Source organism: Rhinolophus ferrumequinum (assembly GCF_004115265.2).
Source record: "Rhinolophus ferrumequinum isolate MPI-CBG mRhiFer1 chromosome 5 unlocalized genomic scaffold, mRhiFer1_v1.p scaffold_110_arrow_ctg1, whole genome shotgun sequence".
In the NCBI taxonomy this organism is placed as follows: domain Eukaryota; kingdom Metazoa; phylum Chordata; class Mammalia; order Chiroptera; family Rhinolophidae; genus Rhinolophus; species Rhinolophus ferrumequinum.
In genome coordinates, this window is record NW_022680355.1 from 10696132 (window position 1) to 10723258 (window position 27127).

A 27127-nucleotide genomic window follows, 5' to 3' on the forward strand; every position below is an offset into this window, starting at 1 on the left:
AGTACACACTCAAGCAGATGCACAGCCACTTCTCTACTTGAAACCCTGTTTCCCACTTCTGGAAAAAATGTTTGTGGTCTCTATGAAAGTGTCAGAACTGAGCGGTCTGGTTGAAGAAGAGTAATAAAAACCTTATTACAGCTCACAAGAAAAGGACTTGCCAGGGGAATTTCAATTTATTTAAACATGGTAATATTGTAAATTCCAGAGAAACTCAATTATACAAACTTGAGAAAAGGAAAGATTCAAAGAGTTTTCTTCCAATTCAGATTTTAGTCAGTCAAAAGGAAATCTTGCTGCGAAATCTTTTGCCTTCTCTTTATTTCCTTATATGTCTGTTTTGGGATTGTGGAGATCAAGAAAGTAAGGCATAGGAATTTTCTTTAGTGTTTATTTTTATTTAAATTGTTGCCTAAGATTGCATACATTTCCTCTGTCCTATTGAGACATACTCTAGAGGGAGAAGCCATTTCTCGCTATGCGTCTCCACAGCTGGCTGGGCCCAGGCTGAACTCTACGCAGGAAAGAGCATATGGTTCCAATTCTTGCTTAGCAGGCAAGAGATAAAAAATGAGTTTCCTTCTTTCTCTGTATGCACTTGTTAACGTGGCAAATACAAAACATCTACTCACTTCCCTTTTTTGAAAGGGTGGATGGAATTTCAGGTAAAATATGTATCAAGAAATAACCATTGATAGTTAGGCCTGGGTGGGAAAGTAAATTCTGACATTGAGTGATTTTCTCTGCTCCTGTCATAATGAGCCATAATAATTTATTATAAGAGATAATGTAATCTAGGAGTAAATTCAATGCATGAAGGATCCCAAACAACTGACATCATTAATCTAATAATTATAGCAATATTTAATGAAGGAAACGAGGAATGGAAGAACAGGCGAAGGCCTGACCTAATTCTGTTGCCTTACTCTACCTCAATCTGAGGCAGCTATTCTAAACTTCCAGAAGCCCCTTCAACACTTCCTGGGCTAATGGCAAAATCTGCTAATCCTCAGTAATATACTGTCCCTTCTTTTTATAAATTCTGAATGTCTTTTCCTCATCTGTAAAATTAAGTTAGTGATACTTATTGCAGAGGGTTGTAAGGATTCAATGAAAAAACATCTGTAAGGCCCTTGGCAATAACCACCTGCCAGTGACTGTTCCCTTCTGTCCCCAGCTCCATCCTGTACCTGCCCTGCCTTCAGGTATTAGAATGGCCTCCTGACGGAATGGCTGCTGGGGAGTCCACCGGATCAACATTCACTAGGAATCTGATTGCTTCCCTGGGTAGCTTTTCATAGAAATTAAAAGGGTTTTGTTTGTTTGCTTGTTTGCTTAAACAAAACATCACTGGAGACCATGCACTTCTGCAAAGAGCCACGGGCTTGAACACACTGGGAGGAGGTTGTATTTGGTCAGCTCATTTATAAGGACTTTATTGGATTCTATTTAGACAGGGCCCCACAAGGGGCAGAGGAGATAATCACCTATTAGCTGGTGAGCAGCAGCCACCTGAGACAGAGGACCCCAGGTTGACAAATGCTACTGCAGCAGCCTTTGTTACAGAGATGACTCATGGGAGCCATGGAAAGCCTCAGCAAGCAAGGAACAGGAGCAACTAGGCTGCGTGTCCCACATTCTACACCATGATGACACTGGTGCTGAGGAAGATTCTCATTCTGCTTTCATTCGCCACACCTACAGGCTAGAGGAAGCTACTCACCCCAGGACCCTTAACAGGTGCACACACAAGAATCCCTGTCAACTAAGAACACCCTAGGTTCTTCTGATACGGGAACCATAATTACCTCATCTTCCCTGTGCCCAGTCAAGGGATTCCTCCAAGAAAGAGGAGATGACAGAAATGGAAATGGCCTTAGTCATTCCCTTTCCTTCTGAGGTTGCATAACACACAGTTTGCTTCAGGAATATATTTATATTTAGGGACCATTGTGCTTTCCCACTATGCTTGTAAATATATTATAAGAGATAACATATATATGTGTGTGTGTGTGAGTATATTTATATGTGTGTGTGTATATATGTGTGTGTATATATGTGTATATGCATATATATACACATATATACACACACATATATAAAACTGCCATGTTAAAGAATATATCTACAAGCTCTGCATATATCTAAACTTCCTATGCCCACAGCTCCACTTTTCTTCTCCAGCCGCTTGCCTTCCAGGAGTCATGGTAAAGCTACTGAAAGAGAAAGTCAGTGTAAACAATACATATCCATGATGTGTCAGCTGCTAGGAGACAGCGATGAAATATCATAGTCCCAGGCTTCAAGGAGCTTATAGTGTGGCAGGAGAGACAAAGAGGTAAGTCAATACATGACGTTGTCATAATTACCTGAATTCTGCGAGGATGACTCCATGGGGGCGCAGAGAAGGCTCGATCTTGCAGGACGCTTTCCCAGAGATCAGGAGGGAGCGAGGCACTCTGTGTCTGTCTCATGTACAGCATGAGAAAGGCATGGGAGGCCCTCCCCAGGAGCAGCACTGTAAGAGAGAGTGCAGCTGACAATCTAGCACATCATTCAGGAGAGCTCTGCCTACTAAGGTGCTCTGCTCATAAAGAGAACTAAATGCACGTTGTTGGCTAACAGGCATGAAAAATTAAACCTAAAATAATCAATGTTCTGGAAACATCTATGAGAAATGGGAGTGGTCTGGAGGGTGGGAGACAAATATGCATTTATTTAGGGTAGTAGCTTCCTGAGTGAAGCTCCTGGGGCCACAGCAGAGTCCCCAGGCCAGTCCTGTGAGAGATAGTTCCAGCACGTCCACTCCAATCCCTGCTTTGAAGGCTGACACACTGGTCCTTTACAGAGTACTGCATAAAGAGAAGTTTTCAGTGGAAAATTTTGCTTCTTTAGAAACCATGTTTTCCTACAGACAGATGATATTAGAACAAATACAGTTTTAGAAGCAGCCATGGGCTCAGTAATCCTTCAATGCCAAAAACCTAAGAGATGTTCAGCCATGTTTAATAGAGGAGAAGAAAACCTTACCAATTTACTGTGCTCCAATGAAGTAAAAGTCCAGTGAAATGGTTTTCATGTGGTTAAATCTATTAAATTTAGAGGCAATGAAATGTTTAAGCACAAGAACTACCTCCGGGGTCCCTCTCCCACAGAGCATATTAAAAATCCTCCATTTCCACTTCAGACAGAACTATCCTGAATTATACCTAATTGTCACTAAGCTCTATCAATATTAGTTCTACTTCTTCAAATCCATCACTTCTTCTCTATTACTATACTCTTCTCAGTTCTGGCCTTAATTTCTAACTTGGAATGTTATAATACTGATTACCTTCTATGTTACTGTCTTTTGGTTGCCAGTAACAAAAACCAACTTGAACTAGCTTAGAAAAAAAAAATGGTATAATACTGGAAAAGGTCAGAGTCCAAGAAATCCCAGGAACACTTAGGATTTGGAAAGGGTAACAATCAGGGTACTCCAAGACCTTAGCTGCATGAATTTCTGCTTGCTCCCTCTAGAGCCCTGCCATTGATGACCTGAGTTAGCTCGGAATTCCCAGTGTCTGTCTTTTGTTCTTATTCTTAAGGAAGATTCTGATTAGGTGAGCTTTGGGTCAAACGTTCACCCTGATCAAAGTGGTCAGGTCTAAGATGATGGAATCATTAGCACAAATATGGCTCCCAGGGCCCACCCCTATGGATCAGGGACTGAGGTCAGGGGAAGGAGGGTAGTTCAAGGGCTTTGCCGGCATGGCAGTCATCCTGATAGGCACTGTTGGTTACTTAATGTACATACGCACATGTATACTCTCTCTCTCTCTCTCTCTCTCTCTCTCTCTCTCTCTCTCTCTCTCTCTCTCTCTTTCTCAGTGTCTCTATCCACAGGCAATGTTGTCCACTCATTCAATCATTCATCCAGCCAACAAATATTTATTCAATGCCCATGAGGTCTGGCCCTGGAAATACAATGGGAATAAAAAACAGGCATAGTTCCTGTTGTCATGGGGATACATCTAGGTGGAGAGAAAACAATAAAACAAACAAATATAAAATTACAACTTCAGAAAGGAGTGGTAGCTGATATAATGAGAACCTATGATGAAGCCATCACTTTCCTGAGAAATTAATTTATAAGCTGAGAGCTGAAAGATGAATAAGAGTAACCTGACTAAAATGGAAAGACTGGTGTTCTAGGAAGAGGGAACTGCACGCAAGAGCAACCTGTGGGGGGCAGGAGCGTGGCTAACAAAAGAGACTTTTCAAATGTTTGGTTTTTGTTGATCGCTATCAACTAGAGAGCAACAGTCTTACCTGTATTGGTCTACTGCTGTTGCCCCAGCATCAAGAAGAAAAACCAGCACCTGGGCTCCTAAAGGAGTAGAGAGCAAGGAGGAGCTTGTGTCGAGGTGAGGCTGGAGAGAGAAGCAGGGGCCAGGCCCTGTAGAGCCTCAAGCAGTTGTATCTTTGTCCTAAAAGAAAGAAGAGTAGGTTGGAAGATTTGCATTTGAAAGGAGAACTATGTAAAGTGTGGAGAGTGATGATAGGAGAGTAGAAGCTATACCTGATGGGAAGCTATTCAAATGGTCCAGAAGAGATTGGCAGTATCTCAGACTAGGGTGGTGACGGCAGACATGGCCTGGCTGTGTCCTTTGTTCCTAGAGGCTTTGATCTCCATGGAATGACCTTTCTTCTCTAGTCCTCATTCTCCCCGCTCACAATTTTGTGGCCTATGGCCTATACATTTAACCACCACCCACACGCTTTTATCAATTAGGGGAAAGATATGACGAAGAGAGGGGAAAAAATAATGTAAATCTTTTTCTAAAATGGAAAAAAGCTTTCTTATTCAAATTCTTGTATGAGATAGTAGACTGAACACATGCATTTCTTACTTTATTTAAGCCCAATTCTATTGAAAGAAGAGGGGGAAAAAAGAGGAATTAATCCACAATAGTTTTATTTTTTCCATTTAACAGTTCTGTTTATTTTCATAGCTGTAATCTAATAGTCACAAGATAAAAATACTCCAGAAGAACCAAACTATGTAGCAATTAATGAAAATGTGTAAATTTCTACATTCAACCTATCTGGCAGAAAAACTAAAGTTAAAATGCTAGGTAGAACAAATTGGTCTTTAAAATATCAGTTCCTTTCCTTAAAAAAAAATTAATTACTTAGTCTACCAAGAAAATACAAAAACATAAGGCTGTAAGTAAATAATAGTTGTTTTTAAACTCATATTACAGTGAAGGTTATCCTCAAGGCCACATACATCCTGCTTCACTGCTGCTTGCACTCTGCTGGGTTTTGATCCTTCTTTGAGTCATAGTCTGGATCATTTTCCTCATCTTCTTCTTTCCCTTCCTCATCCACCTCTTCACCTTCTTCGTCATAATCATCATCATCATCCTCAATAGCTTAAAGTATAACACTGATCTTGGGATTATACGCTCACGTAAAAAGTGACCAATTTCAAAGTCTGCAGCAAGGATAGCTTCAACAGCATCATCCAGTTCTCCACTCTCAGGAACTTCAAGAGGGGCAAAAAAATTAAAGAAAGAATCAATGGAAACTGTTCCACATCCCTTGTGTTTCTGCTTCTTTTTAATGGTTTTCAAAGTGACATTTTTCCCTTTTTTCTAATCTATCTGGCACCCTGTATAACCCATAATTTCTGGTCCATCAAAAGAAAAGGAATCAGAAACATCTGGTTCTGACCTCGTCCTGTATGTCTTCATCTACACTTCATTTGTGAAATATTCATTGGGTTCAAAGTGAAATTCTAAGACAAAACTCATAAGCTAGCCAGTGTTTGAGAACTTCACTTTAATATCTTTCAAGTGCTTCAGAATACGTTTGTCATGTTCCTGAACCATATCACTGAGCAAACCAACATTCTTTAACACAGTCAACCAAAATTCAGGAATTCCTTTGGGGTCTTCTTTTTCTTTATCTTTTTTCTCATCTTCAATCTTGGTCTTTTCTTTCAGCTCTGAAATTTCATCTTCCTCATCTAGTTTCCATTGACATTCTTCTTCTGTAGATTCATAAACTGATTTAATGATCTCAAATTGCTTATCAAATAAAATAAGGGCTGATAGAGAACAGCATACTTTCTTTCAAGATCGGGAACTTCCTCATACAGCTTGGCTTCTGTGTGTGCACATTTAACTGGAAAGGTTTGAGAGCATTCACTCGTCTTTTAACTACCCTAAGCAAGCTTTCAATATATCCTGTTGGTGTTTCTACCAGACCATCCAGTCTTTCTTAGAGGGCTGCAAGAATCTGAGGATTTTGCATCATCTGAACAGTCAGCTGACTCGCTTTGATTTTTGTTTCTTCACCAGTTTCTTCTTCTTCTACTTTTTCAACATCATCCAAATCTTGATCAAGTTCAGACTGTTCTTTGTTGTCAATGTTTGCCATGTTTTAAGAACACTAAATATTGGTGGCCAGCACGGGGAACCAGGCAGCCAGAGCTGTGCAGGCAGTGACTCAGGGAAGCAGTGGGAGGAGCAGGAGGTGGCGCCATGAGCAGATGGCACTAAAAAAACTAATCCACAATAGTTTTAACAGGAGAAGGATATCATTGATGGACCAGAATTTATATATTTCTGAAAAAAGAGCAGAGGGACTGAAACAGTGAAGAGAAAGCAGCAGTCCCAAAATGGCCTTGGAGAAACTACAATAAAGGAGGGAGCTAGCAGAATACCGTCAAGGTCTAAACTCCATCTTAGTGGGTATATGGACAGCAGAAGTGAGGGGTCAGTAATCAGGATGATTAAAGAGGGCATGTCATCAAAACAGCTATACAGGTAACCTTTACACTCATTGCCCCACATATACCTACCTAGTAACTTAACTAAAGTTAATAGTTTGGCCTTTAATGAAATTAAACAATCTATGATCACCCCTGGGCCAGAAAGAGCCAAGGCTCTATCTCATTTATAAAATAAAAACTAACCAATATGAAAATAATTATGTGTGCTGAAAAATAAATCAATAGAGAAGGGGTCCAAGATGGTGGAGTAGATAAATGCTGTGCTTTCCTTATCCTGTGAACACATCAAAATTACAACTAAATTATAGAACAATCAACCTGAAGAATCATCTGAAGTCTAGCTGAACAGAAATTTCATAACTAAGGATATAAAGAAGCCACATTGAGACTGGTAGGAGTGGCAGAGACATGAAATGGGCTAGCCCAAAACCCTCATGTGGAGGATGAAAATTGGGAGGGATATTCTCAGCCATGGTCAGGGACCCCAGCTTCACACCAGGCTCCCCAGCCATGTACTGGTACAGGGAAGAGGAGCCCCCACAACATCTGGCTGTGAAAAACAGTGGGGATTCTAACCGTCTGGGTGGGATGAAAGGCTGCAAAACCCAGACATCCTCTTAAACAGCCAACAGGCACTTATCCTGGCCTCCAATGGAGAGACAGGGACTCAGGGGGCATTAGAGACATACAGGAAAATACTGAGTTGTATGGCTTCATAGTGAGGACTGGAGACACAGTTGCCAGTTTCCCTGTATGGGGTCTTTTTCCTGTGCAGCTGGTAGGCAAGTGCCGTCTTACCTGTGTTTAGCCCTCCTCCATGTCCGTGGTCAAATCTGAACCTAGATTGGTCTAGTGAGTTCTGCATGCTCCACCCTGGTGACTCACTGAGACCCCATCACACCCAACTCTGTACTGCAGCGGCTTTATCAGCATCCGAACCTTACAGGAGTGAGCAGGTGTCAGTAGGCCTTGGAGTATCCTGGCTTTTTGTGGAGCTTCCCCAGACCTGGTATTAGTGGCAGCTGTCCTTGGTTCACAGTATGGCCTCTCCCACTTGCTTCCAGGTCCAGCACAGGCAGTGACAAATGGTGGGTCACTTTATAGCTCCTAAAAAGTAGTCCCTGGCTGGTCACAGGCAGTGGTTGACCTAGACCTGTGCCAAAGCCCTTCCCAAAAGGCCCCAGAACCAACATATTTGGAGGTTGGCTTTAGGCCACAGCACAGCACCACCAAATTAGTCCTACAAGACACACATCCAAAGGGAGGTCTCAACAGGTACCAGAGCCCACTGAGGAAAATCCCAATCTATGTGGTAAGCACCCTGTATAGTAGCCCATAAGCTGTGGATGTGGCCAAACCCCACAGCCAGTCAGCCTGAAAGTCAATTCCACCTACTGACATGCCAATAGCAATAAAGGCTCAACTATAACAGGAGGGTACACACAACCCACACAAGGAAAACTCCTGAAGCACCTAGCGCAGGTGACCAGGGAGACTGTGCCACTGGGCCCCATAGGTGGTCTACTACATAAGACCACCTAGCAAAACTGGGAGATGTAACAAATCTACCTAACACATAGAAACAAACACAGAGAGGTAGCCAAAATGAGGAGACAAAGAAATACATCCTAAACGAAGAATCAGGAGAAAACTCCAAAAAAAAGAACTAAATGAAATGAAGGCAAGAAATCCACCACATGCAGTATTCAAAATACTGGTTATTAGGATGCTCAAGGAACTTAGAACTTCAACAAAGAGATAGCAAGCATAAAAAAAAGACATAGAAACCATAAAAAAGAACCAATCAGAAGTGAAGAATATAATAACTAAAATGAAGAATGCAATAGAAGGAATTCCCAGCAAAATGAAGAATGCAATAGAAGGAATTCCCAGCAGATTAGATAAAGCAGAAGACAGAATCAGCAATTTGGAAGACCCAGTAGCATAAAATACCCAATTGGAACAGCAAAAAGAAAAAATCCAATAAGTGAAGATTTTTGGGACAACGTCAAGTGTAACAACACTCACATCATAAGGGTACCAGAAAGAGAAGAGAGAAAACAAGAGATTGAGAATGTATTTGAAAAAATAATGACTGAAAACTTTCTTAACCTAGTGAAGGAAATTCACATACAAGCCCAGGGAGTGCAGAGAGTCCCAAACAAGATAAACCCAAACAGGCCCACACAAAACCACATTATAATTAGAATCGCAAAGGTTAAAGACAAGCAAAGAATCCTAAAAGGAACAAGAGAAAGGCAACTAGTAACTTATAAGGGAGCGCCCACAAAATTGTGAGCTGATTTTTCAACAGAAATTTTGCAGGCCAGAAGGAATTGGCACAAAATATTCAAAGTGATGGATAGTGGATGGGGGAGGGGGGTTCACACGGTGTGAGGGATATAAATGATAAACGTCTAAGTATTACTTTGTCTTGTGCACATGAAACTAATAAAAAAAAATAAAATAAAATATAAAAAAATAAAAATTAAAAAAAAATAAAATAAAAAAATAAAAAATAAAATATTCAAAGTGATGAAAAGCAAGGATCTACAACCAAGACTACCGTACTCAGCAAGGCTGTCATTTAGAATCAAAGGACAGATAAAGAGCTTCTCAGACAAGAAAAAGCTAAAGGAATTCATCATCACCAAACCAGTATTACAAGGAATGTTAGAGGGACTTCTTTAAGATAAAAAAAAAAAAAAAAGATAAAAAATATATGTAATAAAATGGCAATAACTATGTGTCTATCAATAATTACTTTAAATGTAAATGGAATAAATGCTATAATCAAAAACATAGGGTAACTGAATGGATAAGAAAACAAGAACCTTACATATGCTGCCTACAAGAGACTTTCAGATTTCAAAGACATACCCAGACAGAAAGTAAAGGGATGGCAAACATAATTTCATGACAATGGGGGTGAAAGGGTGTGGCAGCAATACTTATACCAGAAAAAAAAAAAAAGATTTTAAAACAAAGGCTATAACAAGAAACAAAGAAGGCCTCAGTAATGCCACTTCTGAATATTTATCCAAAGAAACCCAAAACGCTACTTCAAGGGACATATGCATCCATATGTTCATTGCAGCATTGTTTACAACGGCCAAGATATGGAGGCAACCTGGATGTCCATCAATGGACGAATGGATAAAGAGGAAGTTGTACATATATATAATGGAGTATTGCTCAGCCATGGAAAGGAATGGGTTCTTACCATCCTCAGTGGCATGGAGGGACCTGGATGGTATTGTGCTGAGTGGAGTGTCAGACAGAGAAAGACAGATGCAATGTAATTTCACTTATATGTGGAATCTAAAGAACAAAATAAACAAATGAACAGAAACACACAGATACAGAGAACATTTTGATGGTTGCCAGATGGGAAGGGAGTTGAGGTGGTGGGTGAAAATGGGAAGGGATTAGGAAGTACAAATTGGCTTACACAGTAGTCATGGGGATGTAGCTTGTAGCATAGGGAATATAATCAATAATATGTAATAACTATGTATGGTGTCAGATGAGTACTAGATTTATCAGGGTGATAGATGTGAAGGGAGGTGGGGGACAGGGTAAAAAAGGTGAAGGGGTTAAGAAGTACAAATTGGTAGTTATAAAATAGTCATAGGGATGTAAAGTAAAGCATAGGGAATATAGTCAATAATATGGTAATAACTATGTATAGTGTCAGGTGAGTACTAGACTAGTCAGTGGGGATCACTTCTTAAATTATATAAATGTCTAACCACTACACTGTACACCTGAAATCAATATAATATTGAAGGTCAATTGTAACTGAAAATTTTTAAAAGGTGAAGGGGAATAAGAGGTTCAAATTTCCATGTATAAACAAATAAGTCATGAGGATGTAACGTACAGCATGAGGAATATAGTCAATAATATTGTGATAGCATGGTACGGTGTCAGATGGTTGCTGGACTTATCATGGTAATCACTTCTCTAGGTATATAAATGTTGAACAACTATAGTGTACTCCTGAAACTGGTATAATGTTTGTTAGCTATATTTTTAAATAAAAATCTTAAAATAAATAAATAAGTTTAAAAATAAATAAAAACAAATATATATTTAAAATAAAAAATCAATAGATATAATAAATTTGAGGAGGTCTCTAAGAGTAGGAAACAATAGAAAAATAGATGGAAAATGCAGGAGACAATTCAAGAGAATTATAGACTCAAGCCAAGAGTCCAGGAAAATAGAACAGAAAAAACTGGAGGTAGGAAAATAATCAAGGATACAATGAAACCTTTACAGTAATATGGGTGGGGGAGGGATGGGGTTAGATTCCCCTACCTACTTTCTAAATGAAAACAGCTAAAATTATTGGATACTATATTTAAAACATCTTAAAATCATCAATAATCTGGCAATAAATAAAAAAATACTAAGGTCAGGAGCTTAATGGAGGTAGAAATCCAGAGAGGTAAGCATAACGCTGAACCATTTTCCTTTGAGTTTACTTGTCAAACTTTGTGAATTTGAACTTTGGTTTCATGATTTCATGGGAGGAAGGAGATGAAATGTCTGTCCTCCCCTTTTGCTAGCTCTGTTCCTGCCTAGCTGTGGATGGCTGCAATCACCTAAACTTGTGAGCAATTTACTTGTTTACTTAGCTGTTTTCCTCCCCAGACTGTGACCTCTCTGAAGCCAGTGATTCTGTTCTGTTCATATTTGTGTACCAACACTCACCATTGTGGCTGACATGTGGTAGGTACTCAATAAATATTTTATGGATAATTGAAAGCAATGAGAATAACCAACCAATTTGTAAGAACTAGTTACACAGAATAGAATCGTTCAGAAAGTCACAAGGGCCAGGGATTTTATTTGTTGCTGTACATTATTGATAACAAAGACAACACTTAGCACAATTGGTTTTTCAGATGCTTATGAATAATCCAAAAAAGGTGAATCCATCTTTAAGCCACATCTTAAACAAAATAAAGCATTAGTGGCAAATGCATTTTACTGACTAAAAAAATGTGTTGATACTTATTCTGCCTTTATAAGAACCCAGTTAACTGAAATATCCTACTGGCCATGCCATTTCTCAAAATTTATGGGTTAAAAGGGGGTTGGTTAAACTCAAAGTCTATACTAAAATATATTTCATCTCACAGGTCACTCTTACCTGAATAAAATTTATGTTAGAACCTGTCAAAATTAGGGATGAAACAAAGCATAACACTCCTATTTTAGGATCAAACACTTGGAGAAAGAATTTGGACAAAAGTATCCTTGTGGTAGAAATACCAGACGGAAAACTCCCCGGGTGGAGGACATAGCCCTGTATCTGCAGTGCTCCCGTGTGGGAAATGCTGGGAATACTGAATACCTTAGCAGTCTCCCTAAATTTCCTTTCCTTGCAGTTACTGTCTCAGAGACGTGGTGGCCCAGGTGTCCTCGCACAAAAATATATTTGGCACAGTTCAGCAAGCATTCTCTCAAGTTGGCCACTTCCTTCTTTGAAAAGACTTTTTTAAATCTTAAAACATATTATTTTGCCCTAAATAGCTTCTATTGTTTACTTAAGCAAGCTTGAGACATTTTGAATTTTAATGGATTCTGAAATATTATTCACATGATTTTTTCCCCCTCTAATTGCTGTCTTACCTGATTAATGCATATTACCAAACTATGGCCAACAGTTACCAGCTGCCTTTACTGCTACAATGTAGCTCATTGAATTCCAAACAAGCACAAAGGAAAAAGGAATCCAGGATATATAGCTCTAAGGTTGGATCGCCTGACACAGGAATGAGAAGTAACTTTCAAGAAAAGGAAAAGAGAACCCAGGATCCCAAGCCTCACTTCTTCAATGGGGATTCTTCACAAATTTTCTGATGCCACTTAGAATTCTTTCCTGGCTTCCAAGGTAATCTCAGCCAGGAATCTGTATCTCCAAAAATGCCTCAGTTTCTGACAATGAACAAGCCTATTAACTCTAGCAATGTACAAAGCAATTCGCAGTAATGGCGACTCGTTTCCTTTCTGACCCCTCCCTGTCATCTCCTTCATCCCTGCCTAACTCTGTCCTGTTGTGACCCTAGTTTTGCTAAATCTGGCTGTTAGACACTAGATGGATTCAGAACCATGAAGAAACTATAAGTACGTATTGACTGAAGCAAGAATTGCCACCTGATTTTTCCCAAGTTTATGTGTCTAAGAGTGACACCAAGAGACTTAACATTGGGAAAACATGATTACTGTATGTGAAGCAAACCTCAAGTATTAGAGATGTTCCTGAAACATTTTAATTATCATTAATAACTTGAGACTTGCATCACCTAAAATTGTATTGAAGCCTCTGATCTCATGCAGAAAATTCTATGACATCTTCCTAAAATCCTATAAGAAACTTTCAAATAGCCTCATTAACTTTTTCCAGAATACAGTATTTAAGAAAAACACCATGTTTTTCTCACAGAAAACTTCTCACCAGGGCTTTGAAATTCTCAACTATAATTCAATTATTCCCTAGAACCTCTTACATGCTACCAAGACTTCATATAATAATGCTGCACTTGGAATACATAACTACATTTTCTTAGAAATTAAAGAGGGAAGATACAAATACATTGACAGAGTTGGACTTTAATCACTCAACCCTCCCAGTGAACTTACTTTCCCTTAGTGAACAGTGTAACACAAAGTGAAAAACTATGAAGTATTTGGACTGCACATATAACCAGTAGAAATCTGCAGGAGATGCATGAACCAACTTGACATTCAACTTGACACCTAAATGTCTTCTCATTGCATTGAACTTGACGCCTAAATGTCTTCTCAATTCTTTTCACCCTTATCCTTTCCTCCAGCCCCATAATCAGCCTATAGAAATTCCACATCCACATGCAGTGGTCCCAATATTTCCCCCAAGCATTCACCCTTCACCGTGTGATGAAGACACCTGAAATTGACTCTTTCATCAACATCTTTATGGCTCATGTCTGACACCAAATTGATGCTTAGAAACTGGTACCAATATTATTACTATTTCAGGGAACACATTCTGGAATCTAGTTTCCTACTGTCACTTCTATAGTCACAACCTGTTAAAATGGCAGTGCCACGCAGTAGTAGACTCTTCCTCAAGGAATTCGTATTGTTTTGTCCCCTGTTTTGCATGTGCATTTTAATTCAGACAGCATCTATATTTGTACTATTTCCTTCCAGTGTTCACTTAAAAAGAATGGACTCAGCTGTTTCAGAAATCATTGTTTTGAGAGCGGGGAGTCTTCCCTCAATAACCAGCAGTTTCTGTGAGCTCTCGCATCTTTTTAAATTTCTGGCTTGTACACATCTTTCACCTCGTTTTCTAAGGACATGCAGGAAACAATTATTTGGTATTCTTGACAGTTCCTCATCTTCCATTTCTAATTCTCTATTGTGGTTCTTGGAAGCCAAACCTTTTCTTTTGCCATTTATCTATTCTTCATATATAATTAGACCCCTCAATTTCCTTTCACAAGCAGAGAGTGGAACTGAGCACATTTAAATCAAGAGAAACTGTATTCTGAGTCACATTTCCAGCATACTGATGAGTGCTACCACTGAGGTTAGCAAATCATAATTAATAGTTCCTTTAAAAAGCAAAATAGTCTGTAATCTCTAAATGCTGTATACGAGTCATTATATTACTCCCTGTGTTCAAGTCCGCAATGGGCAACCCATTTCTTCTGTGAGGCTGCTATAAAAACACTTAACAGTAGCTAACAATTAGGAAAAAGTACATACACACACACGCACACACACACACAATCACACACACATACAATGGGTGGGGAGAGAATGAATGAATATATTGGGCTCTATATTCTTTCTCTTTACATTTTTCTTTCCTGCCCTCCAAATGATGATAAGAAATAGTAAGAACAGGGGAGAGGTCATAATACTGGATAAACCAGAATGAGCTCCTGAGGGATGGAAGAATTAATTGGCTGCGTGCTTCTCCATGTGGCACAAAACCCCATTGCAGGGCTCAGGTTGCTGAGCAGAGAGTGTTACTGGCCCCTTCTCAGTTGTTGGTTCATTGTTACCTTTTTTTTTTCAAATTTAGTATAAACTTTTTTTTTCAGTTTTGTTTGTTTGTTTGTTTGTTTGTTTTTTAAGGAGAGAGCTCAAGATTCAAGAAGCCATCCTGCATTCACTTAGAATATGATGGTGATAAAATGACTTCAAGTATTTTGTTGAAAATTTGAAAATTTGAAACCTGCAATATTTTCTATCTTCGTTTTACCTTTTTCAGTCCTTCCAAACACTCTATTTAATTTTTAAGTTTAGATTTTCGGCAAAATAATAAAACATGGAAAATCCAACAAATACACAAAATTTAAAAAATGGAAGCTGAAAGCCATTTCACAAACACTAGAGAATATATTTGTGGTGAGATTTGGCTGTATCATACAAGATTTTTTATACATTTGCAATGTATAGATTTATAGAGATATAGAATCAAGTTATATATATATATATATGTATATATATATATATATACACACACACACACACACATATATAAACAAAATAGTCTATGTGTGTTTTTCTATATTCATACTGAATGTAGAAAAAATATATAGAGGGCAAAAATTTGGGAAACATAGATGTGTGAGGCTATATTTCTAGGCATATTTGTGCTTGTGTGAATGTGTGTGTGTGTATACATACTGTATAATATTTGTATAATTTTTTACACATTTATTTGTTATCTCTAGCATCATAATTTCTCTGAGAATTACAGCTGCATTTGTTTAAGAAAAATCTTTTGCAAAGTCAGTTGAGATAGGCGGTGAGACATTGAAGATATGTATATCTGCAGGAGATAAAGTAACACAAGAGATGAATTAATTTTAAAAATCATCATTATTGAATATCTACTACATGTTAGATGCTATTTTTCTGAATCAATAATGATTAAAAATTATTTATTTTTAATAAAATAATCTGAAGAAAATATTAGGCATTGGGTTAAAATTTCATAAAGCTACAGCAGGTATGTCCTGTTTTTATATTCAAATTTGAAATATTTTACCTTCAGATGAACAAAACAAATACCTCAAACTGATTTTTCTTAACTTTTCCAGATGAACCAGAGGTATCAAGAAATATCTTTTTCCATCCCTTTACTGTCAGTCTGTGTGTGTCTTTTGATCTGAAGTGAGTCTCTTGTAGGTAACATATGTAAGGGTCTTGTTTTCTTATCAATTCAGCCACCCTATTTTTTGATTGGAGCATTTAATCCATTTACATTGATTGTTGACATGCAGTTATTTACATTTTATTATTCATATTTTTTACTTTTATTTTTTTCATCTTAAAGATTCCCTCTAACATTCCTTGTAATACTGGTTTGGTGGTAAGGAACTCCTTTAGCTTTTTCTTCTCTGGGAAGATCTCCATCTGTCCTCGATTCTAAATGATAGCTTTGCTGGGTAGAGTAATCTTGGTTGTAGGTCCATGTTTTTCATCACTTTGAATATTTCCTCTTCTCACCTGCAAATTTTCTGTTAAGATATCAGCTGATAGTCTTATGGGAGCTCCCCTGTAGGTAACAACATGCTTTTTTCTTCTGCTTTTAGAATTCTCTGTTTGACTTTAACTTTGGCATTTTAATTATGATGTGTCTTGGAGTCGGACAGAAAAAGTTGAGAACCCTATGATTTTACTCATATGTGGTATATAAAACTCAAAGCAACAAACAAACAAACAAGAACTCATAGACACAGACAACAGTTTAGTGGTTACCAGAGGGGAAGGGGGAAGAGGAAGAGCTAGAAGAGGGTAAAGAGAGTCAAATATATGGTGATGGAAGGAGATTTGACTTTGGGTGGTGAACACACAATACACTATATAGACGATGTATTATAGAATTGTACAATTTAAACCTATGTAATTTTATTAACAAATGTCATCCCATAAATTTAGTTGAATAATAATAATAATAATAAAACCTAAAAAAAGAATTATCTATTTCTTGAATATTCGAAAGACAATTTGAAAATATTGAATCCCCATACTACTTCATGGTATAGCTTTCAGAAAATCTGAACAGACCAGAAATAAAAATATGAATAAAACTGATACCATTTTGACAAATGTCAATAGTTGTCTCAGATTTCCATAGTTTAGGAACAGACTGGATTTAAATATATCAAAGAGGTTACCCATAATAAATGATAAATGTCTAACTATTACATTGCTTTGTCCACTGGAAACTAATAAAAAAAATTAAATTAAAAAAAAAGAATGAATTTCACAATAGAGAAATTACCACAGTCCAACTTTGAAAATAGTGCCCTTACCAGGAAATCTTGTATTATTTTGCTAAACATTCAAATTCAGTGACATAACACCATGATTAGAAGTCATCAGTGATTCCTCATCGCTGAGCAACTGACTTAAATGTGTTATGTTCCAGTCCCCCTTCTGGATGACCCGTTATTAAGTTATCCTCACAGTTATTCCAATTCAGTTGTCTCAAATAATTATGAAATGATCTCTTAAAAAAAAAAAAAAGTTATCCATAGGCAGGACACAGAGCACAGCCAAGACACACAGTAAAGAAATTAGCAACATCAAAGAGTTTAGAACACCCAAAGGTGCAAGTCTTTGGACTCCAAAAGTCCTCCCCAGGGGATGCACAGCTGCTGATGGTAGCAGGAGCCCAACTGCTCCCCTTCTAGGCAGTCCTGGAAAGTGTTCAACTTTCATTCCAATCAGCTGTGGACAAGGGTCACTGTCACATAGGAGTAAGAAGCCCTCTCGGGGCTATGGGGACAGTTGGGCTCATAGAGAACAAGATGTGGGCATCAAAGAAGTGATTAACTTCTTGTGCCAAATTCTATCCTTTTTTGTGTGTGACTACTTTTCTAATTTCTCAATATTTATTTAAATTTTGTTCTAATATCACAAAGTATCAGTACAATTAACATAGTTTTTCACACTCAACCAGTTCAGTATTGTATGCAATTCTGATACACATGTTCTTGTTTTCCTTTATCCAGATCACCTATGAAAATATTTTAAATAGAAATGTGGCTTTCTAGTGTAATACCACAGAAGGCTCAGACCTCTTCAAAAAACAATGTGGGTTTAGAAGACAAATGTTTTTAAAAATCAGTCAGCCAAAAGCACAAGCTTATTGACTACATCTGTCTGCAATAACAGATGGTAATACTCACTGTTGTTCAGAAGTTGCATATCGTTTTAATTTTCTCAAGGGTAAAGTATGAAAGTAGACACGCACAGATTTTTGATATTCCATTTCTACACTCACCAAATGAGTTCTGCAAATTATGTGACTCTCTTAATAAAATGTATCTTCCTTTTTTGGAAAGAATGTGACCCTTTCTTAAGGAGAAACATTTTTAGAACGTATCAAAAAATATCACAACTTAGAAAAACTCACTGGAAATTCAGTTGTATATTTGCATGTGAATGATATGCTATTTCTGTTCATTTCAATATAATGAGCATTCTGCTTCCAGTAATATTCAGAGACTTGACTATCAAACTTTCATTGCAAGTCAGCATGATGAAAAGTTCTGCAACTTAAGAAGAAAATTTCTCACAACTTAAGAAGACTCCAGAACTCACTCCCTGGTTCATGGGCTCCTTTAGTGTATATATGAGATTTTCAAAATAGTTTGAAGGTAAGTATCTCCTTCCACCCATGCCAGTTTGGTGAAAGATACAGCTGAAAATTTAAAACAAAATATAACATTAAAAGAGTGTGAGATGGAAAGTATGTAAATAGTTCATCAAATTGAATGTGGACAGTACAGAGAACCTGAACTTGAAACTTTGCCAAACCTAAGCTTCACCTTGAAAGGATATCTTCTAATTTCTAGTTAGATATGTAGAAATTCTTCTATAACCATTGGAACCCCCCTACATAGTCTTCTTCAAGAAATTTGGAATATTTAGGGGGGAAAAACCAGGATGGACTTTTCTGCTTACCTCACTCCGAACTATTTCAGTCTCTGCTTGTCCTTTGACAGAGGAGGTAAGTTTACTGTTACCTGCTTGCTATTCCTTTTGGTTAACCATTGCTCTTTTCAAGTATCCTCTTTAAGAATGCAGATGTTCCTGAGAAAGATAATATAGAACACCAATGACATTTTCACCCGAGAGGGTTTACCAAATAGCTGTACAGAGAGTGGGATAACAGGAAAGTGAGAAAGGGGCAGAAAACGGGCATGTGGGGACGCAGTGATTTGTCAGTGATTGGGTTGTATGGTTACAACGTCCCCACTCTTCTCATGTGAAGAAAGTATATTTCATTGACTTAAGACTTAATTTTCTTCAGAGAAAAATCTATTTGGAGCATTCTTATATAGAGTGATTCTATGATTTCTCTCAGCTTTAACAAGAGTCTATACATATTTAGAAAGAAGCACAGTATCCCCAAGTGAATATTTGTGGAGTGATAAATGAGTGTTAGAATCCTACAGATAAGGCTAAGGCATCCAGAGACTGAGCAGATGTCTAACTGGGAAAGAAAAGGGTTCCTTTCTCTCAAGCAAAAACAAAAACCTAATCATATCATCATTGGTTGCTCTTGGATACATTGTTCTATTTTTTGGAGGGAAGGGGGATGTCCTAAATCAAGAGCTCTGTTATGTGTAAATGTCTCTTTCAACGGATGGGGTTCAGGAGGGAGAACATCTAGAGGTCTATGCTTAGGATAATGGAAGATGGGGAAAATGAGAGATTTTCAAGTGACTGGAGAACAAGTTTGAGTCAAGAGCTTTGAGAGAGGAAGTGCTAAGTGTCCTTAGGCAAGGTGGTTTTGGGGAAAGTGTTCTGTGATGAGGAATTTTCAAGAAAAATTTCTTGAGAAATTTTAAGAAACAGTAAGAAATGTTTTTAATATCTCTACTTTTCTGGTTCACAAAATCTTCTCCCAAAAATTTAACCTGTCTTTATATGGGAATTGCTCAAAAGCAACAAACATCAATTTTCTCTGTTTGGAAGACCTTGGTTAATAACAAGTATCTACTATGTATAAGACAAAACGATTTTGTATGAGGAAGCAAGAAATTTTCTAAAAATGAACAAAAAATGGTTAATCTCACCACAATCAATGTTGGAAATCATAAAAACAATAACTGTTCTTTACCAGTCTATATTTTTTCTGAGCTCTCTGTGAGACAGACCTATCCATGAACAATATTTCTCAGAGAACTTATGAGATAAAAGGGTCATAAAAAATCCTCCACCATCTATCTTGCCTTTTGAAACACCTGTAAACATTTGTAAGAGATGAACCGCTGGTTCAATGTGTATCCAACGTCTTTGAAGATACTCATCAGTTTCTGCGTCCTTTGAAACTCCAAATTACACTAGCATAGCCTCCCCTGACATACGGCGGTTGGTCTGATTTAAAACTTGCTCGTTGAAATTTATACCATCAGCCTGCACTCTAAATATTACCCGTTTTTCCTTAAGACAAGAGTTCGGTAGAATGTAGAGTTGCACAGAATTTCACACAATTTTAAAGGTTCACATTCATTTACTGCCTTAATTGGTCCTAAATTTCTTAAAATGCAGAGTTCTTAATTATATAATTAAATCACTAGAGTCATTTACTCTTAACTAATACTACACTTACATGGTCAGAGCCAACTATTTTTAAATTTCACTTTAGTGTTAAGACGTTTCCAGTGGACTTATTTCAGTTGGGATCAATACCCAATTTCCAGGAAGAACAGCAATGATGGAAGACCATCTGACGATAGTCTGACATCTGGCCCCATATTTCCCACCTAGTTGGCTGCTTTCAAATGCAGGCTCAGCTCTACACTTGGATTTCATTTCTGACCCCATGGGAGTATACAAGAGGCTCTCTAGCTGGGGCAGGCTTTCTGTGTGTCTTTTCTCACCATCCAACTGTTCATCTTGTTCCAGGACCCTCCTTTGCTCACTGCCTCTAAGTAGTTTTCTGAGTTTTCTGAGACTAACCCATTTCCTATGTGGCCTCTGTCCTTTCCACTTTGATTTGGCTCTCCTTGGACCCAGCTTCTGGTTCTGCTTCTGTGGAATCTCAGAATCAGCCTCCCTGCTGAAACAGTAAATATTAGGAACATCATCCTTGGGAAATCCCATCCATAGTCTTCATTCCCTGCACCTCACATCTGCCCAAATGCTCCACTGACCTCACAGTGCACCTATCACTTTGTAGTCCCTTGTTTTCTTTCTAACTGTCACGCGAGGAGGCCTGCGGGGTCTCAGCTCCCGTTCCCCACACAAGAACACAGGATATGGTGAGACCAAAAAGGAACACCCAAGGAGCCATAGGTAGGGGAGTCATACTACTATAGTCTCACTGGTGGCTGGATTCACACGACGTGCGACCTGCTGTCCGCTTTTCTGCCAACCAACCCGATGACTCTCCTCGACTGGACTCCCCAACGCAGCCGCGGTAGTTATATTAGTGGCCAACAGCTCAAGGGTTACAGCTGACAGCCAACTAGCCACAGCTGATGGCCATCCAATCACAGTTGATGGCCATTTACTACCTGCGCCAGCAGCTTTGCACGTGAGGCCAAGAGCCTGGAAACTGCACTTCTGTCCCCACACTAAGCCATTTGTCTTTCATATTATTTCTTAAAAATAACGTCCTTGGTGGTTGTTCCCTCCTCTCAGCCCTTCTCTACCATCTCAATCTTCTGATCCTTCTTCCTCTTACTTTGTCAGTTTCTATGTCTCCTCTTTTCATTTTACGTTCATTTTTCTCTTCCAGTTTTTCTTCCTCTTTTCTCTTCATTTACTTTTCTGCCACACCCTAAGTTTTAACTACAATACTTGCCAAGCAGCAAGCATTGCCAAATATGTGGTTCTGAATCAGATGGCCTCCAAATGTGAGCTTTCTGTCTGGGAAACCAATTGAGAAAATATCAGATATTCACAATGGTTTCACATTAAGTCACCCTATCATGAAATGAGATTGCACTGGTGTCCTAAGTCACCCTCTGGGCCTCTATACACATCTGCTCTCATTCTCCCCGAGAACCTCACTAACCCTCGAGGCTGGCCGGGAGGTCCTGGCCTCAGAGTTCTGAATTCACGTTAGTAACATCTACCAGCCAGAGGAATTGCGCCTCCTGTGTTATGCAGACAATTTGCTCTTTATACATTTACTATTTGTAAGAGTGCTACCCTTAGAAAGTCTATATTTCCGAACATTGTAGAGCTTTTTAAATGAAAGCTACAAGCTTAATCATAAAAAAAAGGTAGCATTCTAAAATGGAAACATTTTAAGGTATATAACTCAGTATATAATTTTTCTGTTGGAAAGTTGTATTTGCAATGCAGCAGGGCTAGTCTAAGGTATATAATGTATACATGAATGTCCTTAAATATGTGGAAATGATTCTGTACTTATTGCATCACATTCTGAATATTTTTTGATATATAGATAACTGCCAGGTGTACCAGATTATAATTCGCCATCTGTATACACTACAGAGTGATCACCCCCGAAGCCTAGTTACTATCCATCACCAGACAATTGACCCTCTTCACCTCTCTCACCCACTCTTCAGTCCTCTTTCCCCCTGGCAAACTCCGATCTGTTTTCTGTATTTATGAGTGCTTTAAATTTGGCCAGTCATGAGAAGTGACCTGAGAGGAAAAACTCAAGAAGCAGTAAGTGGTCATGACCCTTCCTTCTGCTGAGCTAGCTTTAGCTCTTTAGAAGGATTGGTGTTTCATCCTGGAAAGTACCTGCCACTGAAAATTGTTTAAACTGTTTTATTTTCTATTCCAGTTTCTATATCAAACCCTGTGTGTCACGAGTTTATAGCATCTTTAACAGATATGACAGTCAAAATCTTTAACATTTGGTAGGGAGTGGGTCCTGATCCCTTAGACTGGAATCCCAACCAACCAGAACAGATGTCCCATTGGTACACACCTACTACTACCCTCAGCTCTAGTTTTGGAAATCCATGGAACAATGAATCCAAGAGCTTAGCTACATCAATATTTTGTATTGCATGTATTTTTAACATGCCTTTTGCTCACAGTAAGAAGCAAGGCTCTCCCAATTTCCTTTTGGACAAGTGGAAATTGGGAGAGCCTTGCTTCTTAAACTTAAAAAATTAGAATTGTGCAATTTAAAATTGTAAGTTAAATGACCAAACAAGAGTTTCCTACTTAGCAGGAGGTGCCTAGTAATACAGTGTCTGAATAACATAGGTATAATATGTAGTTAGGATGGTGGTTTTAGTAACATATCTTTTTTGTCACCAGATATTTATCAAGAATCTATGACACTCCATGAGAACCTGTCTAAGTAATCTAGAGTCTTCACAATAATATCTGAGAAGGTAAAAAAAAATCAGTTGAGCACTCACAGAAAATGATAAAAAGAAAAAGGTAGTTGATAAATCTATAAAGTGGATAAGAGACAAAGAAAAAGAAATAAACATAGAAATATTGAAATAACCGTATTTCCCTTAGTATAATAATCTCAAGATCCACCCATTTTGGTCCCAAATTTTACTAACCATTGTCATCCCAATAAATTTTAACAATAATAAAAAATCGAACCGCTGAAATAAAGCGTAAATAAAAAATGAGCTAAGAAAATTAGTAGTCTAAAAATATATCTTGTGAAAATGCGTAGCACTAGGATGGAAGGCAGCCAAGAGTTTGGGAACACAAAACTAAGAACTAGAGTGACCTAGATGATTTTGAGCAGCGCTCAGAAGACCTTTCGGTGCCTTCTCACATTGTGGAAGTAAAAGTAGCCCTTTCAAAAGCCGTGCACGCAGGACCTCCAAGAGCCTCCGCAGCCCCCAAACAACATGTGGACTTTGAGGTTCCTTTTCCACTACTCAAATCCATATCCTGTCCCTTGGGTTCAGCCAGTTCCAGGCGCCTATGTTCTTCAGTTAGCTTCAGAGGACAAACAGTTAAGTGACAAAACAAGGCACATCATTTAAAAATAATGACAACTACCACGAAAGTAAGCTTTGGCTGATTGTAAGAAGAGGGGAAGAGGGATGAGAGAAGGAATGATTCCTCTCATAAACGCAACACCACTGTACGCTTACATCAGGGGACGGAGGTATCCCACTGAGATGTTTGGTCAACTTGGATGCACAAACATGACAGACCTATAGGAAATCGTCAAATGTCTACCTGCTGGTAATATTTCATTTCTATACTTCTATACTTAAGTATATACATATACTTAAGTCACATATTATTTAAATGTCTTTTTAATTTAGCAATATTGATATTTTCCACTCTCACATTCCATTGAAAATGTATTCAAATTATTCATCTGTACCTTTGACATCATCATCTTCACCAATACTTGAGTCACTTTTACAGTCATCGAGTACAGTTTTCCAGAGAACATTGTTGCTACCATTTTATATGCATGATTCTGGCTCTGAAATCTTTATCCCAAGCCACAAATAACCATTCACAGAATTCTGTCAGTTAACTTTTTCATTCATCTTACAGGTGCATATTCTTGGTTTCTATACACTCCCACTAGATGTATAATTCTTTTTTTTTAAATTAAAGTTTATTGGGGTGACAATGGTTAGTAAAATTATATAGGTTTCAAGTGTACAATTCTGTAATACATCGTCTATATATCACATTGTGTGTTCACCACCCAGAGTCAGTTCTCCTTCCATCACCATATATTTGACCACGTTCACCCTCACCTACCACCCGCCTCGAGAACCATACGATTTCACTGATATGTGGAATATAAAACTGAAGGCAACAACAAAGGAACAAGACAAACAAGCAAAGAAACAAAAACTCATAGACATAGACAATAGTTTAGTGGTTACCAGAGGATAAGGGGGGAGTTAGATGTATAATTCTTTAGAAAATATATTAAATATTGAATAAATACAAAATATTTATAACATGTGTATGAGTTATAAGGACTCATAAGCCAAAAGAAAAAACCTGATGCATCCCACACTTGTCTTAAGAAATGAACAATGCCTGCTTTTGGGAGCGCTCTGTGGCCCCCCCACCAACCTCACCCCCCCAACCCCCCACCCCACCCCCACCCATTCCACTCCCTTTGGTATTTCATCATTTTAAAGACTCTGTTTACATTCCCTACCTTTTAGTTATGGCTTTAGCACTGTACCTCTGTGCAATATATGGTTTCATTTTGCTCATTTTTATCTCTTTATAAATGAAATCATACATGTCTTGCAACTTGCTTTTTTGGCTTGATATTATATTTGTGAGATTCATCCATGCTAAATGCACACAACTAAGGTTCACTAATTTTCACTGTTGCAGTATTCTATTATATGACTATACCAGCCTGCATTTATCCTTTCTACCACTGATGGATATTTTGGTTGTTTCCAGGTTTTGCCATTACAAACAATGCTTCTATGAACATTTTTTTTGATGTCTCTTAGAAGTAAAATTTGAGAGATTTTTCTAGGGTATTTTATTGGTTTGGGTACAGTTGCAGAGAACGGAATCTATTCTATAGAAATGTAAAAGTATTTGTTACAAACTATGAAACAGATTATAAGTTAAATGTCCTATTACAACTCACACAGCTATAAAAAAAAGAATGTGAATTACTTCGTTACACAACTATGAACTGATCATCAAAATATAATCTTAACTGAATAAAAGCAAGATAGGGAAGAATGCAATATAATATTTATCTAAAAAAGGAAGAATATAAAAATAAATACACACATATACTCTCATTCATATACACGCTGTTACAGAATAAACTATAAAATACATTAAAGGATTATCTGTAGGGTGAGGGAAGGGCCAGAGATAGGAACTAAATTTTTTTGAATATAACATGTGTTGTAAACTTGACTTTGGACTCACATAAATATTTTACATAATTTAAAAACAAATCAAAGGAAAAATAAAGCAATCCCTAAATATCAAAAGAAAAGTGAAACAAATGAAGTCATCTGTGTATCAAATTGGTGACTTAACCACACAAATTATTTTAAATGGTTTTAAAATGCAGTAATTTGACAATACATCAAGTCAATTTGAAGAGGCTCCCACTGTCCAAATATGAGGCAATATGAGCAACAATAAAAATAATAACATATAAACCGTATTAAAAACCCATTTATTCATGATATTAAAATAACCAACCTAAACTAATAAGTGAACTTAACAAAACATTTGAGAGATAATTGGGACTGAAGAGTCACCCGAAATGTGACATAGGAGGCTCCTGGGCTCCCTTCCTCCCACAAAGCACTGTAGGAGGTACAAGGGAGCAACTCCCTCTATAAGAAATCCAGAAACTGACTGACTCCTACACATGAGACAAATGAGAAAATACGCACATCGAAACAGAGAGGAAAAGCTGACATACTATTTCACCATAAACCCTACCTCCAGCACAGCACCATACAATTGGGAAGAAACCCCCAAATCCTAGCTTCACCCTGAGGAGTGAAGGGTTTGGACCCTATATCTGGCACCCTAGCTTTTAAAACCTGCACCTGAGAGATGAGCCCCCAAAACATCTATCTTTGAAAGTCAATGAGGTGCACGTCCATGAGACCCACAAGCATACAGCAATTCTTAATGCTGCAGGAGCACTCATGGACTGAAGCCACCCCCAGCCTCACCCGGAAGGAACAGGTGAGTCACCCATCTCCCAGGGCCCTCTCTGAAAAATGTTTGTTTGCATACTTTCAAAGCTGCTGCTGAGGCTCAGGCTTTTAATTCATCAGCCACTAGGGACCAGGAAAGCCAGGGGATACTTCTCTCACCTTCTCCCTCTAACCCACTCCAAGTCACCAGTATTCACTTAGAAGAAGTTTCTACAACTGGAACCTCAGCATTTTCAGCAGCCACCCAAGTTGGGATAAGCCCCCAGATCACCTAAATAAATGTAGATCAAGAAGGCTGCATTTATGAGTCCCATAGGACTGTAGCAAAAAAAGAAACTGCCCTTCATGGGTGCAGGAGCACTCCCTTGCAGCTATGTTTCCAGACACAGATGGAGAAGACACAAATGCCCATCTCGCAGTTTCTTCCTGCGAGGGGCTTAACTACACACTTTCTCAGCTGCTATCTGAAGGTCCGGCTTCTGATCAGCCTGCATCTAAGTGATTACTACAACCCTCCCTTTTGGGACATTGATATAATGATATAACTCCTAGCTACACTTTCACCATTATAGTGTATCATCATACTGTATGTTTCCACTATATTAAATTGAGGTCTGAGAATTAAGTTTGTGAACTTGTTGCAATGATGTTGCTAACCTGTTTTAATATCAGAGGGATTATTCATTATGAATTTGTACCAAGTAACTGGACA

At 38.1% G+C, this 27127-nt stretch overlaps 1 pseudogene; it reads right to left on the reverse strand.

The window, feature by feature from the left end:
- Positions 1-5252: 5252 nt before the first annotated feature.
- Positions 5253-6464, reverse strand: LOC117019199 (nucleosome assembly protein 1-like 1; annotated as a pseudogene).
- Between the last annotated feature and the right edge of the window lie 20663 nt (positions 6465-27127).